Raw genomic sequence first — 17,616 nt, 5'->3', positions numbered from 1 at the left:
AGTGAAAGCAGGGTTCACCTCCTCCCAGGTCTGCACTGAAATTACAACCAAATTATAAAATAATCAATATGGAAAATCACCTGATGTCTAGCTGATTATAACATCTGTATCTCATAACATAAAGGAGCCACATTGAAGCTGGTAGGAGGGGCAAAGTTGCCAATTAATTTGGACCTGCACCCCCAAATGGTAGAGGATCACCTAGAGAGAGAGAGATCAAGGCCACAGAGTCTCTCCTGAAGGAGAGGGAGTTCCTGGCCTCATTTGGGGGTTCCGCAGCTCAGGCTTCCAGCCCAGAGAGAGGAGATTCCAATAACTCTGTGAAAAACAGAGGATTCCAGCCGTCTGGATGAGACAGGAAATTAAAACCCTAAATGCTCCTTTGAAGGACTTTTGAGCTGCAGACACCTGGGACAACAGCAGTGGGTCAGAGGCTTGCATGGAATTCATACCAAGAGAGTCTACATTACCTGAAGCCAGAAGGAGGGGCTGAAAGGGCAGCCACCATTGTGCCTTAGTCTAGCCATCCTACCAGGCAATCTATAGATAGCACCAGCTCCACTGTGCAGACCCCTTACACAAGGCCATTAGAAAGCTGCTGGCCTGAGGAGATAAGCCCTCCCTACCCAACCTGCATATTGTCTAGGGCTTTTGTTGCTGGATGGCTGCCACGCCCTGAGCTGATTCAGATTCAAGCTTTTGCATCAGGGGGCTAGCACTGTGAGTGCTCATTCTGAGGTGGTTTCAGGTAGATCTCTGCTGCCAACAGGAATTTGGGCAGATAACTGGGATTGGTGGGCAGGTCTTAGACAGCAGATAGTCTTGCTTTGATCTGGGACTTCAGCAGGAATGCCAAACAGGTACCTAAATTGTAGCAAGACTGAGTCTATATAGACCTGATTGCCATTGTCTCCCTGAGACCCCACTCCATCACTCCACGCACAAATTGCCCCAGGCGCCCCATTGAAAGTGAACACTGTCCTGCCCCTGCCCCTTGGGTCCCAATCCACATAGGCAAGCACTGCATGGTATCAGTTGCAGGCAAACTTCCACAACATGCAAGAATTGCAATATTGTGTCTAGGGAGCACTGGGGTCTATGAGACTGCCCCAGACTGCAGCTGGTCACACTGTGATCTGTGTCTACAGTGAGAATGCCTGGGCACAGAAGTTGCAGCAAAAATGAGGCTATATTGGCTGGACGGACCTTTTCTCACTGAGATCTTGCTTCACCCAAGCCACAAAGTGCCTGCAGCCAATTGACAGGCAGCCTCTTGTGCTTTTTGCTTGGCCCTGGGGTTGTGCAGTCTGCACAGGCAACAAACCTTGGCTAGCACAGTGAGTGCATTTTGGGGAAAACAGTTGTGGACCACTGCTGCCTGTACAAGCTGTAATATCTCTTGAGGGGATCAGAGGGGTCTTTATTGGTTTGACAGCCCCATCCAAAACAAAGAGTGCCTGACCCACATTGACAGGCAGCTGCCCCTGCCCTGGGGTGGTGCACTCAGGCCTAAGGTGGGCAGCAGCTAACCTTGGTAAAATTGAAAACTTGTATAGGGAGCCACAGAGACAGTGCTGACATGTAAACTGACACTGCAGTGGCAGGGGGAAATTTACTCGATAGACCCAGGAGACTCCCGGCGTCCTTGCACCACACAACACAAATATAACCCAGAGGCTTTTCTAGTTTCAGATACTTATAGGCAACTGACAGGCAGTTTCAGACCTAGAGGAGCACTGGTCCCTCTACTAAACTGCCCTAGGTCAGGGACAGGGAATAACCAGATCTATGCCTACAGCATTGTCTCTTCCACTTACCTATAAATCCAACACAGGTAACATCTGTGGATAGCTTTGTAGTTCTCACCAGGTAGCCCTGACCAATCAAAAGCAGTGGCTGACTTAAGCCTATAGGAAGACCCTCCCAAGAGGCCACAAACCAATGCATCCAGAAGCTGGCACCAGACCACAACAGAGTAACTCCTGACTAGCCCTAACTGTGGTACACACTAAGGGTGGTTACAAATACACAAGCCTGTTAGGATAAATCCCACTCAGCGAGGTCAGCCCCCACACAGCAACATTTATCCTGTGGGTGCAGCCAATTACCACAATTAGTCAGCCTAAGTGTTAATTCCAACCACTGATGTACTAACAACAATAAAAACTTGGCAACAAGAGAAGATCACACACAACCCACACAAAAATCATGTGGGATCAGTGGGTCACACAGGACACTTTCCACATTAGGCCATCTGGCCAAGGTTAAGAGAGAAAACAAATATTTATGACACATAGAAATGAACACAGAAAGGCTAATAAAATGAGGAAACAAAGAAACATGCCACAAATGAAACAATAGGAGAAAACTCCAGAAAATAAGCTAAATGGAATGGAGGCAAGCAACCTACCAGAGACAGAGTTTAAAATAATGGTTATAATGATGTTTAACAAATTTAGAGGGTGAATGGATGAAAACAATGAGAACCTCAGAGAGATAAAAAAAAAGGCATAGAAACAATAAAAAAGAACCAGACTGAAATGAAGAATACACTAGAAGGATTCAAAAGTAGATTAGATGAAGTAGAAGATTGAATCAGCAAACTGGAACACCAGGTAGCAGAATACACCCAATCAGAACAACAAAAAGAAAAAAGAATTTTAAAATTAAGAGAGTTTAAAAGATTTCTGGAACAACATGAAATATAACAATATCCAAATCATAGGAGTACCTGAAGGAGAAGAGAGAGAGCAAGAGATTGAGAATCTATTTGAAGAAATAATAACAGAAAACTTCCCTAACCTGGAAAAGGAATTAGACATACAAGTTCAGGAAGTACAACAAGTCCCAAACAAGAGGAATTCAAATAGACTCACACCAAGACACATCATAAATAAAATAACAAAGATCAAAGTCAAAGAGAGAATCTTAAAAGGAACAAGAGAAAAGCAGCTAGTTACTTACAAAAGTACCTCCATAAGAATTTCTGCTGATTTTTCAATGGACTTTGCAGGACAGAAGGAACTAGCAAGAAATATTTAAAGTTATGAAAAACAAAAATCTACAGCCACGAATACTCTCCCCAGCAAGGCTTTCAATTAAAATAGAAGTTGAGATAAAAAAACTTCTCAGACAGGGAAGAGCTTAAGGAATTCTTCACCAACAAGCCAGTATTACAAGAAATGTTAAAGGGACTTCTGTTTAAAAAAAAAAAAAAAAAAAAAAAAAAAAGGAGGGCATAAAAAAGAAAATAGAAATAACAAATACAAATAATAATAAAATGGCAGTAATTATGTACCAATCAGTAATCATTTTAAATGTAAAAGGATAAAATGTCCACTCAAAAGGCATTGGGTAGCCCAATGGATAAAAAAAAACAAGACCCATTCATATGCTGTCCACAAGAGACCCACTTCAGATCAAATTTCACTCACAGTAGAAAAGGCCGAGGTAGCAATACTTATATCAGATTAAAAAAAAAGACTTTAATAAGAGACAATAAAAGACATTACATAATGTTAAAGAGATCAATACAGCAAGAAGAAATAACCCTCATATATTCATATACCCAACACAGAAATACCTACACATATAAAGCAAATATTGACTGACATAAAGGGGAGATTGACACCCCATTGACACCAATGGATAAATCTTCCAGGCAAAGAATCAACAATGAAACAATGGGCCTAAAAGACACACTAGACCAGATGGATTTGATAGATGCTTTCAGAGCATTTTACCCCAAAGCAGCAAAATATACATTCTTCTCAAGTGCACAGGAAACATTTTCCAGGATAGACCATATGTTAGGACACACAAAAATTCTCAATAAATTTAAGACTGAAATCATATCAACCATCTTCTCTGATCACAATGGTATGAAACTACAAATCAACTCCAAGTAAAAAACTGGAAAATATACAAATACATGGAGGCTAAATAACATGCTACTAAACAATGAATGGGCTATTAATGAGATCAAGAAAGAAAGAAAAAAATAACTAAAGACAAATGAAAATGAAAACACAATGACTCAAAATCTATGGTACACAGCGAAAACAGTCCTAAGAGGGAAATTCATAGCAATACAGGCCTACCTCAAGAAACAAGAAAAAGCTCAAATAAACAATTTAACCTTACACTTAAAAGAACTAGAAAAAGAACAGCAAACAAAGCCCAAAGTTAATAGAAGGAAGGAAATAATAAAGATCAGAGTAGAAATAAATGAAATAGAGTCTAGAAAAACAATACAAAAATTAATGAAACCAAGAGCTGGTTCTTTGAAAGATTAAACAAAATTGACAGACCCTTAGCCAGACTCATCAAGGAAAAAAGAAAGAAGACTCAAAAAAAAAAAATCAGAAATAAAAGAGAAAAACTACAGACTCCACAGAAATACAAAGGATCATAAGAAAATAGTATGAGCAATTATATGCCAACAAATTGGACAATCTGGAAGAAATGGACACATTCCTAGAAACATACAATCTCCAAGACTGAGTCAAGAAGAAACAGAAAATCTGAACTGACTGATTACCACCAAGGAAATAGAATCAATAGTCAAAAACCTCCCAAAAAACAAAAGTCATGGACAACTTGGAGTCAAAGGTGAATTTTACCAAACATTCAAAGAAGAATTAACACCTATTCCTCGCAAACTAGTCCAAAAATTCAAAAAGAGTGAAGACTCCCTAACTCCTTTTATGAGGCTACAATTACCTTGATTCTAAAACCAGACAAAGACATTACAAAAAAGAAAACTATAGGCTGATATCTCTTATGAACATTGATGGAAAAATCCTCAGCAAAATATCAGCAAACTGAAGTCAGAAATACACTAAAAATATTATATACCATGATCAAGTTGGATTTATTCTTGGGATGCAAGGTTGGTACGATATCTGCAAATCAATTACTGTGATACACCACATTAACAAATTGAAAGATAAAAACCATATGATCATATTAATAGATGCAGAAAAACCACTCAATAAAATCCAGTATCCATTTATGATAAAAACTCTTAGCAAAGTAGGAATAGGGGGAACATACCTCAACATAATAAAGACCATATATGACAAACCCACAGATAACATCATACTCAATGAAGAAAGGCAAAAATATTTTCCTTAAGATCAGGAACAAAACAAGGATGCCCAATTTCACCACACCTCTTCAACATTGTATTGGAAGTCTTAGTCACATCGATAAGACAAGAAAGGGAAATAAAATGTATCCGAATTGGAAAAAAAAAGAAGTAAAACTCTCACTATTTGCCAATGATATGATACTATACATAGAGAACCCTAAAGATTTCACCAAAGATCTGTTAGACCTGACCAATGAATTCTTTAAAGTAGCAGGTTACAAAATAAATATACAGAAGTCACTGGCATTTTTATATACCAATGACAAACTTTCAGAAAGAGAAATTAAGAAAACAATTCCATTTATAATTGCATCTAAAACTATAAAATACCTGGGAATCAAATTAACCAAGGAGGTAAAAGACTTGTTCTCAGAAAATTATTAGTCATTGAAAAAAGAAATTGAAGAAGATACAAATAACTGGAAGCATATACTATTGGTAGGAAGAATCGACATCGTTAAAATGGCCTTACTATCCAAAGCAATCTATAGATTCAATGCAATCCCTATTAAAATACCAGTGATATTTGTCAAAGAGATAGAAGAAATAATCCTAAAATTTATATGGAACCATAGCCATAGTAATCTTGAAAAAGAACAAAGTTGGAGGTATCACGGTACCTCATGTCAAACTATACTACAAGGCTACGGCAATCAAAACAGCATGGTACTGGCATAAAAACAGATCAATGGAATAGAATAGAGAGCCCAGAAATAAATCCTTGCCTATATACTCACTTAATATATGACAAAGGAGGTAAGAATATACAATGGGGTAAAGATAGTCTCTTCAATAAGTGATGTTTGGAAAATTGGACAGATGCAAGCAAAAAAATGAAGCTGGATCACCTCCTTACACCACATACAAGAATAGACTCAAAATGGATTAAAGACTTAAATATAAGACCCCAAACCATAAAACTCTAGAAGAGAACATAGGCAGTAACTCTCTGATATTATTAACAGTAATATCTTTTCAGATATATCTCTCTAGGCAAGGGAAACAAAAAGAAAAATAAACAAATAGCACATCTAAGACCATACTACCCTGAACAAGCCCGATCTCATCTGATCTCAGAAGCTAAGCAGGCAGGGTCAGGCCTGGTTAGTACTTAGATGGGAGACCACCTAGGAAGACCAGGTGTTTTAGGCATTAAAAAAAAAAAAAAGTTGCAATGTGTGAGGTGAACCAAAGGTTGCCTTGCCTAAAAATATATAAATAAATAACAGACAAACAAATGGGACTACATCAAATTAAAAAGTTCTTGTACAGCAAAGGAAATCATCAACGAAACAAAAAGACAACCAATTGATTGGGAGAAAATATTCACAAATGATACATTTGATAAGGGGTTAATATCCAAAATATATAAAGGACTCATATAACTCAACAACAACAACAACAACAACAACAAAAACAAACAATCCAATTAAAAAATAGGCAAAAGACCTGAACAGATACTTCTCCAAAGAGGAAAAACAGATGGCCAATAGACACATGAAAAGATACCCAAGGTCATCTATAATCAGAAAAATGTAAATTAAAACCACAATGAGATACCACCTGACACTTGCTATTAGCAATAAATCAAAGAAAAACAAGTGTTGACGAGGATGTGGAGAAAAGGGAACCCTCATTCATTGTTGGTGTATTGCAAATTGATACAACCACTATGGAAAACAGTCACGAGGTTTCTTAATAAATTAAAAATAGATATGTCATTTGACCCAGCAATTGTACTTCTGTGTTTTTCTCCAAAGGAAATCAAAACAATAATTCATCAAAATCTATGCAATAGCCAAGATATGGAAGCAAACTAAATGCCCATCAACAGATGATCGGATAAAGAAGCTATGGTTCATATATACAATGGAATATCATTCGGCCATTCAAAAAATGAAATTTTACCATTTGCAGTGACACGGATGGACCTAGAGGTTATTATACTGAGTGAAATAAGTCAGACAGAGAAAGATAAATACCATACGATCTCACTTATCTATAGAACCTAAGGAATAAAAAGAACAAACTAATCAAAATCTGACTCACAAATATAGAGGACAATTTGGTGATGGACAGAGGGGAGGGAGTGTTGGGGAGCTGGGATAATGAGGTGAAGGGTTAAAAAAGTATAAATTGGTAGTTGATAGATGGTCACAGGGATGGAGAGCACAGCATAGGTAATGCAGTTAGCATTAATATATTGACTAGGTGGAAACCCAGAGGAGAGAAGGAGCAATTAGGGGTATTGTTTTATGAGCTATATAAATGTCTAATCAATGTACTGTATATTTGAAACTAATAAAAAAATTAAAAAAGAAAATTTCACAACACTACAATACCTTTCTTTTCATGATTATACACAGCCAACAGTATATTTAAAGGGGTTATAGTAGCATTGACTCATATTTAATATTTTATTGAGAAATAATTGACATATGGCATTATATTAGTTTCAGGTGTAAAACAGTGATTTGATATGTATATATATTGTGAAATGGTCACCATAGTAAATGTGGTTAACAGCCATCACCACACATAGTTATAATTGTTTTTCTTGTGATGAGAAATTTTAAGATATACTCTTAGCAACTTTGAAATATAAAATATTGGTATTATTAACTGTAGTTGATTCCCCACCCTCCGCCTCTGGAAACCACCAGTCTGTTCTATCAATGAGTTTGATTCTTGTTTTTTTAGACTCTGCATATAAGTGAGATCATACAGTATTTGTCTTTCTCTGTCGAACTTATTTCATTTAGCTAATGCTTTCAAGGTCCATCTATGATATTAATAATAGCAGGATTTCTTTCTTTTATTATTGATCATTTTATATTTTATTATTCTTTATTATTTTGATGTTAAAACAACAAAACATTTACAGATCTTATCCAAAAAGTGCAAACATTTAGAGAATTTAAAAATGAGTTTAAAAAGAAAAGTGTCTATGGAAATAATGAAGGCTTACAAAGTGAGGAAGACTGGGATATGATGAGGAACTATGGAGGCAGGCACATAAACTATGCAGGTGGAAGCACAGCCCATTTCCATGTCTGAAATTATGGAGGAGTTCAGTCGTCGTGTGTGTCATTGGTATCCTGAGCACTTAAACTCATGAAGCAATTACAGGGACAGTCCTACTTATGGTGAACTAAATTCAGTCAACTTGAATGGAAGAGAAAACTCTTAGAGATTAGAAAGGGTGGGAGCACAGGTCCTATTTAATCAACTTGTTTAAAGTGAAGGTCTAGCTTTTTAAGCACACTATAGCATTTTCAGATGGTCACTGAGAGTCATCATAAATTGATGTTGCACAAATAAAATTTCCTGCTTTTAGTCATCAAGTTTGCCCATGTAATTACCCTTCAAGATCAAACATAGCAGGACAACAAAAGTATCATAAGTATTTTTGTTCTAAGTGAGTATAAATTAATATAAATAAAACTAAAGAGCAGGCAGGGTGATGAGAGAAGTGAATTGAATGATACCATCTGTGTTCTTGTCTTGGCTCTGCTACTAACAAACCACGTGAACTTAAATCCTTAATTTAAGCTAAGCTCTCCTAGCTCTCATTCATTAACCAGTAAAGTGATCTAGGTAGATGAGAAAGACTCTAAGGTCATTTTCAGTTCAATCTTTTTGGGATTTAATGAATATGCAGCACACACACACACACACCCTCCCCTAGGTAGCTTATACTTTCTTCCTTCAAAAAATGATACATTTGTTCCAAATTTATCTGTACAGAAACATATAAGTATTAACATTGTATTCATCATTTAATACATAATGTTCCATCTTAAATAAAAAGTATTTAAACTTAACCAGTACATAAAAAAATTCTGCTTATTGAAAGTGAGTAAAATACTTAAAAGATAATTATCATGTTACCTAAATTCAGAAGACTGTACTTTTTAAATTTTCAGCTATCTCCCACTGACAACATTTTTAGCTAAGTAATTTCTCTCACATATAATTAATAAAAATAGTAAAGTGGAAATGACAATTTTGTCAATACCTCCAAACATTTTATCATATAATGATATTATATGATATATGAAAATCATGTATATATATATGATTGTATCATATATAAAGGAGCTAGAAGAGGCAGGATGCTTTAAAAGAATTTGGCATAATGATGAAATCTAGGAGGATGCATTTTTAATAACACTTAACTAAAATTTTGGAAGTTACAGTCATATTGAAATAGAACCTTTTTTAGTAGAACTTTCTTAAAGACTTAATTATATATATTTAAACTCTAAATTTTTAGCCTTTCCCATCTAGTTCTAATTATTTATCCTCAATAACTGGATAATTTCTTTATTATACTATTGATTTTTAATGAACATATTTGAAGTGATAATCCCCTTTAAACAGAAGACTTTGTGAATAGATGCTTCCGAGTCAGAAATCCCTGGCCTGTGGTTTGTCATTTAGTAGGTTTGTCATTTCTGTCAAATTGCAATCTATGAGCCTCATATTCTTTATGAGAAAGACAACTATGAGAACACTGGTCCCTATTGCACAGGATTTGATGTTAAATGAGAAATAGCATTTTTTTTTTAAATAGAGAATGCTATGTTTATATTTGCATAATCTCCCATTTTCAACATTATAAAAAATATAATCTTCTTAAAATGTGCATAGTTGTATAGTTGAGTTAAGAAAGAGAGAAGCTGTTAACTAGGTCTGCCCAGGAGACTTCAAGAGGAGAGTCTTACTCAGGAGGAGGAGAAATGAAGGTTTCTGGGGAAGGAAACAAATTGGCATTAGCTAAGTATAGGAATCCTCAGGAGGTGACTGACTCCAGGTGGAGACAGATCATTTGGAGAAAGAAAATGGGGAACTGGCATCTGAGATCAACAAGCTCCAAAAAGATAAGGAACATCTGGAGTGTGCTGGTGACTCACAAACTGGGTGGCAAGATCTCCTACGATGGAGAGTGCAGACCAAGTCAGTGGCAGAGATGAGAGATTTACTAGGGACAGTATCTAGTAAGAAAGATGGTTCCACTTGGTGCTGCAGCCCTTGCTACCTCTCCTGCCTTTCCAGACCAGCCAAGATGCACCCCCCAAATCTGACAGCTTCACTCTTTACATAAAATCGAGTTCAAGTCCTACCTCCACAACCCCTTCCACATCATTAACCCTTCCTACTTTGTCTTCACCTTCCTCTTGGCAGTCTCTAAGTTCGAGGGAGCCCAACGTGGAGGCAGTGACCAGTTTCCGACCCCCTGAACTCATCCCTCTCTTCTTGCTTTGTGAACTCTTTAGGTACAAAACAAACACATAGGAAAGAGAGAGATTTGGAAAAGGAGGAAGAGAGAGAGGAGAAAAGAGAAAGCAGGCCTTGTGGCTTCCCTGGCTCTTCTGTCTGACCCTTTGCTGCCGCTACCATTAAACAAGAGGACCTTCTTGTGTTTCATACCCTCTTTTGTTTCTGTGGCCCTGTGGGGCCAGAGTGATAGCGACATTGGAGGTAGGGGGTGGGAGGGACACTCCAAGTTGCCTGTTGTTCCTCTCACCTCAACTCAACCTCTGGGAATGGATGGAAAGGGATGAGGGAAAAGGGGGGCTGGCAGTGGACTGGTGTCTTCTCCAGAGAGGCTCATTAAGGAAATGCTACACACACCCAGATAATCTCTCCCACACCCACCTAGACTGATTATCCCTATTTCCCAGACCTTAGCTTATTTATACAACATGTCAGCGAGGTCAGATAGTTCTCTGAATTGAGCCTCTTTTAGCGGGTAATTTGATGTCCCCTATGATAATCTCTTCCCCTCAACTAGATTTACTCTGAAATGTGAATCTCCCTTCTGACTGTCTAGCTACTTCCTCCCAGAAAAACTGATTTCACCTCATAGGGATCCCTCCAAATTCAGTCCTCAGCCCTCCTTTCTGATTACAGTATTATCCCAAGACTCCTTACCTCTCCACCCTCCCCTCCAGGCCTTCCTTGTTGGCTCTCTCTGACTCAGGCAGCAGGGGGCGCTGTGATGCCTGTCATGCTGGAGCGTTCTATAAATGCGGTGAAATCGAGTTTGCCAAATGTGGGGTAGAGGCCAGTGGGACAGAACCCTTCCAGAGGGATTGTGACCCTGACACCTCAGAGCCTTTCCTTGGTCTCCCCTCCCCCATTTTGCCTCCTTTCTATCTTCAACAGTGAGTTAGACTCAAGTGGATGGTAGAATCAATTGAGAAGTGGGGGAAAGTTAACCTTTCAGTGTGGCTTCTCTCCTCAGAACACCCATCCTCAAATCCTGGCCTTTTTATTTAAGGTCTGTCACCCTTCCCTAGCCTACTATGCCAACTTCTCCCTCCCCTTGGCACCCCAACATTCTCTCTAGAAAAACAGCAAGGAGAGGTTGCTTTGGGCTTGACATTCTATCAACGAAGTTTTAAGGACTGAGGCTTCGACTACTAACCCCAGTATTCTTGGAACAGAGAACTCGAGGGGGCTTAGTTTTTCTTCTCCCATCTCCCCCAGCCCCAAATCCTGGTTTGGGCTCCCCACCCACTCTGTCATTTCTTTTATGTTTCACCTCATGATAATTTTATTATGAGGCAAACTTTTTTTTTTTTTTTTAACATGAGGGGTGGACAATGCTATTCTCCATGCTGCGTGGAAAACATTCGATGTGCTCATAGTTCGAACTTCTGCCCTGAACCCAGACCCCTCCCATAGCTATTTATCCCTTTACTGATTTCCAGAAGGCACTTATATCTTTTATGTATAAATAAATATGTTACACATGGCTGTGTCTTCACGTGAGTGTGTGAGCGCTTCTGCGATCTCAGTCTGGATTACATTGATTGTCAAAGGGTGCTCTTGAATTAGAAACACTGCTTTTAGAAACTGAGTTAGCATGTCTCAGGCTGTCTTTTCTCTGCCTCAATGGGTTTCTAGTTGTCTCTTTTCTGACTGTCTCGGCCCCTCTGGTTGTTCCAGGAAGTCTCTGGAAAGCTTTTTCCTAAGTGTCTCTCCTCTCTTTTTTCTGCCTGTTTTCATCTGATGATTTTCAGCTATCTCCTTTCTGACTGTCCCTGATCCTCTACCTGTCTTCTGCTTCTGGGTTCATTAGGAGCATGAGATTTTATTTTCATGAATGAACCTAAGGGATCACAGATTTAAACGATCTGTATCTTTGAGAATTCTGGGAGCTAGTGTGAGACTATGAGCAGGGTCTACCCCTGCTGACCACAATTTATTGAATCTCTAACCCTGTACTTGTGATTCTCTTTTTCTATTTTGCACCTGCCCTGAGGGGTTGAGGCTGGCTGGCACTGGGCCTCTCTCTTCCCCACCATGGTTCTACACTGTCACCAATAAAAAGGTCTTTAAAAAAATTCTAGTGATGTTATGCCTAAAATCTTTTATCCAAAATCTAGATATTATGTTTATTCTAATACCAGCCATATCTTTCAAACCTCTGTTCTCTTTGAAACATATCTGTCTAAAGCTTGTTCCAACTACGTATTATTTCTTATTACCATTACCATCATCATCATTGTATCTATGATCTCTTGGCATATGGCTATATTACCACTATTCTGCTCTGGAATCTATTAGTAGAGATAAAATATCCTTGACCTTCACTAACCCTTATCAGTTAGTATCAGCCAAACCTTAATGAGAACTGAATCCCGTTAAGGGCCTGCTAGCATAACTAAACTGTGCAATTATCCAGGTCTGTCTAACTATTTTCGCAAGTGCACATAGGTTTATGGACCTACTAGAATGCATTACTGCTACACTTGTAGTGATATCCAACTACTTTTATCTACTTGGCTCTTAGCAATCTGTCCTCAAACAGGACCTGCTATGATTTGAAATCAAGAAAAGTAAAATACTTTGGAGTTTGCTTCAGACATAAGAAACTGGAACATCTTCCTACACCATAACCAGGGCTTAGGAAAAGGTTTTGAAATACAGTGAATGACTAACGATAGCAAAAAGCTTGGGAAAAAATGAATGCCCAAGGTAGTCCATGATTGACAGGATTCTATATAATTAATTGATAAGAATACTTTGATGTATGATTAATGCAAGACAAAATGAAAATTACAGCCTTTACTTTCTTATGTTCAAAGAGCAGTAATGAGCAGGTGACTCCATCTGATTTATATGAAAATAAATCTCATTTTAATTACATGAGATTCTTCAAATTGTTAAGTCTGAAACATGAACAGAATGAGTCACTATTTAAGGTTAAAACAGTACTAACCTATGAGTACTTGTTTACCCCATATTTTGAAAAAGAGAGGAGAAAGAAATATACAGATGGGGAGTAGGAGAAAAGTGAGAAGAAAAAAGAAAAAAAAGTTGAAAGAAGAAAAAGAAATAAATAAATGAGAAACTAAAGTGACCAGAACTTAGATCCTCTCTGTCTAGATTTAAAATTAAATTTATTTAGGACTCTCGTGTTGAATAAACATGGTAGAGTTCCTTTTTACTTATTTCAGAGCTTTTTTACCTTGCACTATAAAAAATTAAAGGTCAAAGCATGTCCTTTGAACATTATCTGGTGTGTGCAGGTGGGGAGGGCAATTGGTGGAGACATTTGGTAATATCTGGTGACATTTTTGGTTTACACGACTGGGAGGTGCTACCTGAATCTAGTGGTTAGATTCCAGGAATGTTGCTCAACAGACTACAGTGAAAACCATAGTTCCCACAACCCAAAATTATCTGTCACAAATATCAATAGTGTCCAAGTTGAGAAAACCTAGACTAGGTTACTTATTTTCGAACTTTAGCCATCAGAACCACATGGAAGATTTGTTAAAAACACAGATTGCCCTAATGTTTCTGACTCATTAGGTCTGAGGCAGGGTCCTAGAATTTGGATATCTAAGAAATTTTTTGGTGTAGCTAGTGCTTCTTGTCTGGGAACAACATTTGAAAACTGTCATCTTGATTTAAATCACTTTGATACGAGCACTCATAAAACCCTGTACTTCTCTTTACATATGATATATCACATCTATAATACAAATGTAATATCCATCTTCCCTTCTAGATTCTAATCTCAGTTAGAGCAAGGACAATGTCTGTTCAGTTCATCACTGCTTATTCACATAATAGCACTCAAATTTCCAATGAATTAAAATATTTTTTAATTTAAGTGTTTAGAATACTGTCACATGTTCAAGGTCTAAGAATTTGAAGACCATTCCTTTTATAGAACAACATCAACAAAATGCTTGTTAATCATAAATTTTTAGCACCAAGGGATAAAAGTCTGGGAGGGGAGCATTTACTACTTGTATATCTTCTGCCTTGAAGGTTGAAAGCATTAACAAACCATGCTCAAATTGTTTTAAGCCTTGAATAATTCACTTTAAAATATTTATACAAGTCACTGACACTAGTGAAAATCATGTGACTCTCATAACTCCAACTCACCAAATCAAAGAAAGGACTTATTAGAACATATTATTAATTTTAAAAGGTTTTTTGTTAGCATGACTATAAAATAAAAAAGATGAACTAAATAAGGATGAATAGTAAAATAACTTATGATATGTACCAAAAGCCTAAATCCTTGTTAAACCCTCCCTTCTTACCTAGACATTATTATCTCTAGTTTTATAATCCTGTATCTCAGGTAAAACTGAAGTCATACAGTATATATAACTGTGAAAGACAACTCTTCTTTTCATAAATAATAAACCAAACATTGCTAATTCTGCCAAGTGTTAAAGGCTAATTTTTTCCCTTTCCCTTTTTCTCAATTATGAATCCCTTCTGAGGAAAAAAAAAAAAATCTTTGATAACAGTTTTTAATATCATTGCAGGGAGAAGCTGTATAAATTCAAAAAAGAAAGAATACATTTTTTTTTTTAGATTTGTGTTCAATTTTAAACTGAACTGATATCTCTCAGTAATCATCAACATTAAGTAAATAGCAACTTGATCTACTGTCTTCTATTTTGTAATCTACTCACATGCACATAATCAAAAAAGACTTATGAAGACAGTACTTTGATCTCCTTCCTCTCTTACTAATCTTAAATAGTGTTCCACTATCCACTGAATATTATAAAACAAAGTTCTGATTTCACAAAATCAAAATTTAGGTGGACACAGAAAAACTTCTACAATAACACCTAGGAATACACACACACACATACACACAGTCACACATTCACACAAAGCTATAGTATAGTTGTGCTTGCAAAAAAAAAAAAAAAAAGTGGAATAAAAGTGGACGTCTAAAGTAGTAGGCAGCTGAGCTGACTGGTAAGAGCCCTGGTGAGGTGTTAGGAGCTCTGGACTTAGTTACAATTAAGGAATTGGATTTTGATATCCATCCAAGGCAGAACTGAGTCTATTGCATTAAATCTAAGACTTTATGACAGTCCAAGCCTTGTGAAGAAAAAACCTTCACTTACCAATGCAAGAAACAAAAAAACTTTCACTTACCAATGCAAGAAACAAAAAAACATAATAATCATTTATCCTAAACATGAACAGGTAGAATTAGAAGAGTTTCCTAGAAGATATAATCATTCATCTGACTTCAAATTGCAAATATACATACATTGGTCACATAGAAAAGCCCTTCCTAACTCCAGCCCTCATAATTTCACATGATGAAGTCTTTATTTACTATCAAATCCCATATCAAACAGCTAAATCAAAGTCATAAAAAGTACAGCATGCAGAAGCACCCTGCTGGAAGTATATGTTCCTGTCTCTGGATTCACACAACACAATTAATTAACAATTCCTTTGGCTCTTAACATTACATTTATTTATTATTATTTTTTTCTGGTAACTAACTTAGAATTTAATTTATTATATCTGGGTTTATTAGCTATCTAATATTGTTGGAGTTAAAATAAGAAACTGAACTGTGAAATAATAAAATATGCATAACATTAAATTAGAAAGCAGAAAATACAGATAAAAAGAGAATATATATTTTTAAAAAAGGGAGGAAAGGAATAAAATAGATAAATGAAGCTCCACATGGTTCATGCAGTTGAATATGTCATTCAACTTACTGAAAACCAATGTAAGAGAAAAACAATGTCAGTCCAACAATCTTTATTATCTTAATGAAAGAAACATTTATTTTTTAGAAAATAAAAACTTTCTTGTCACTAATATAACATTTCATATAATCCATGGAAATACACACACACTCACTCACATACTTCCTCTTTCTAAGTGACAAATTCTTCTAGGGCGGGCGGTTTATTTTATGGGCATAATACTAAGGAAAAAAATGACGTTGAAAAGAACTACTTGATTCACAAAATAGTTAAAATAAGTAGCACCTAAAGTATTTCTTTTTGAAAGTACACAATTACTACTGTAAAAATCAAAACCAGCAACTCTTTAATTTGACAAATCAGCATAAACTAGAATTTAGAAGGGCAGCATAAATTTTCTAATGTGATCTAAAATGTTTATCAAGCTTCATATCATTTCTACTTTTATAAAGTTGTTAACAGATTTTATATGTTCAAATGTAATTTATTCAAGATTTTCACTAAGAGCTCCATTTTGCACTCTACTCAGATACATACACACAAGCACATATATACACACATATATGTCATTTATATTTTATTTAAGGTTAATAAATAAACTCATTCTGCCTGTTTGTAAAACCAGATAATATTTTAATAAGAATTTCATTTCTTTCTAATAACTGCCACCTAAACTCTAAATAAAATTGAATTTATTCATATGTAGTAAAAGTTCCTGGAATTCTGTTTTGTTAGCTATGTTTTTAGAGCATATTTTTTAAAATAAAAGTATGTTTACTATTTTTTATTATGGTAAATATACAAAACATAAAATTTCCCATTTTAATCATTCTTAAGTATACAGTTCAGTAATATTAGGTACCTTCCCATCATTGGCAACCATAACCACTATCCATCTCCAGATGTTTTTCATCATCTCAAAGTACTACCCATTAAATAATAATTCCCCATTACTCCTTATTTCCAGGATCTGATAACCATATTATTCTACTTTCTGTCCTATGAATTTGACTGTTTTAGATATCTTTTATAAATAGAATCATAAAATATCTGCCTTTTTGAGTCTTTCTTACTGCCAGCATAATGTTATTGAAATTTATCCATATTATAACCTGTATCAGAACTTGGTTGCTTTTTAAGGCTGAATAATGTTTCATTGTATATGTATGCCACATTTTGTTTATTCATCAGTCAGTGGTCATTTGAGTAGTTTCTACATTTTGGCTACTGTGAACAATGCTGCTATGAATATTGGCATACAAATATCTCCAGTCCCTGCTTTCAATTATTTGGGGTATATACCTAGAAGTGGAATTTCTGGATCATATGATTATTCTATGTTTAATTTTTAAAGGAACTACCATCCTATATTCCACAGCAGTTGTTCTATTATACATTTCTACCAGCAATGTATAAAAAATATGATTTATCCACATACTTGTCAACACTTTTTAT

The 17,616-nt window shown here is 36.2% G+C and overlaps 1 protein-coding gene and 1 pseudogene across 4 annotated transcripts in view; one reads left to right on the top strand and one right to left on the bottom strand.

Moving 5' to 3' along the window:
• DPP10 (dipeptidyl peptidase like 10) overlaps positions 1-17,616 on the bottom strand; it is a 1,197,668-nt gene that overhangs the window by 327,571 nt on the left and 852,481 nt on the right. The window lies entirely within an intron of this gene.
• Positions 6,182-6,304, top strand: LOC118614541 (annotated as a pseudogene).

The sequence above is a fragment of the Rousettus aegyptiacus genome, unplaced genomic scaffold, assembly GCF_014176215.1.
Source record: "Rousettus aegyptiacus isolate mRouAeg1 unplaced genomic scaffold, mRouAeg1.p scaffold_m13_p_2, whole genome shotgun sequence".
Lineage (NCBI taxonomy): Eukaryota > Metazoa > Chordata > Mammalia > Chiroptera > Pteropodidae > Rousettus > Rousettus aegyptiacus.
The sequence above is the reverse complement of the archived record's forward strand: the minus strand, read 5'-3'. Positions and strand labels throughout refer to the sequence as shown.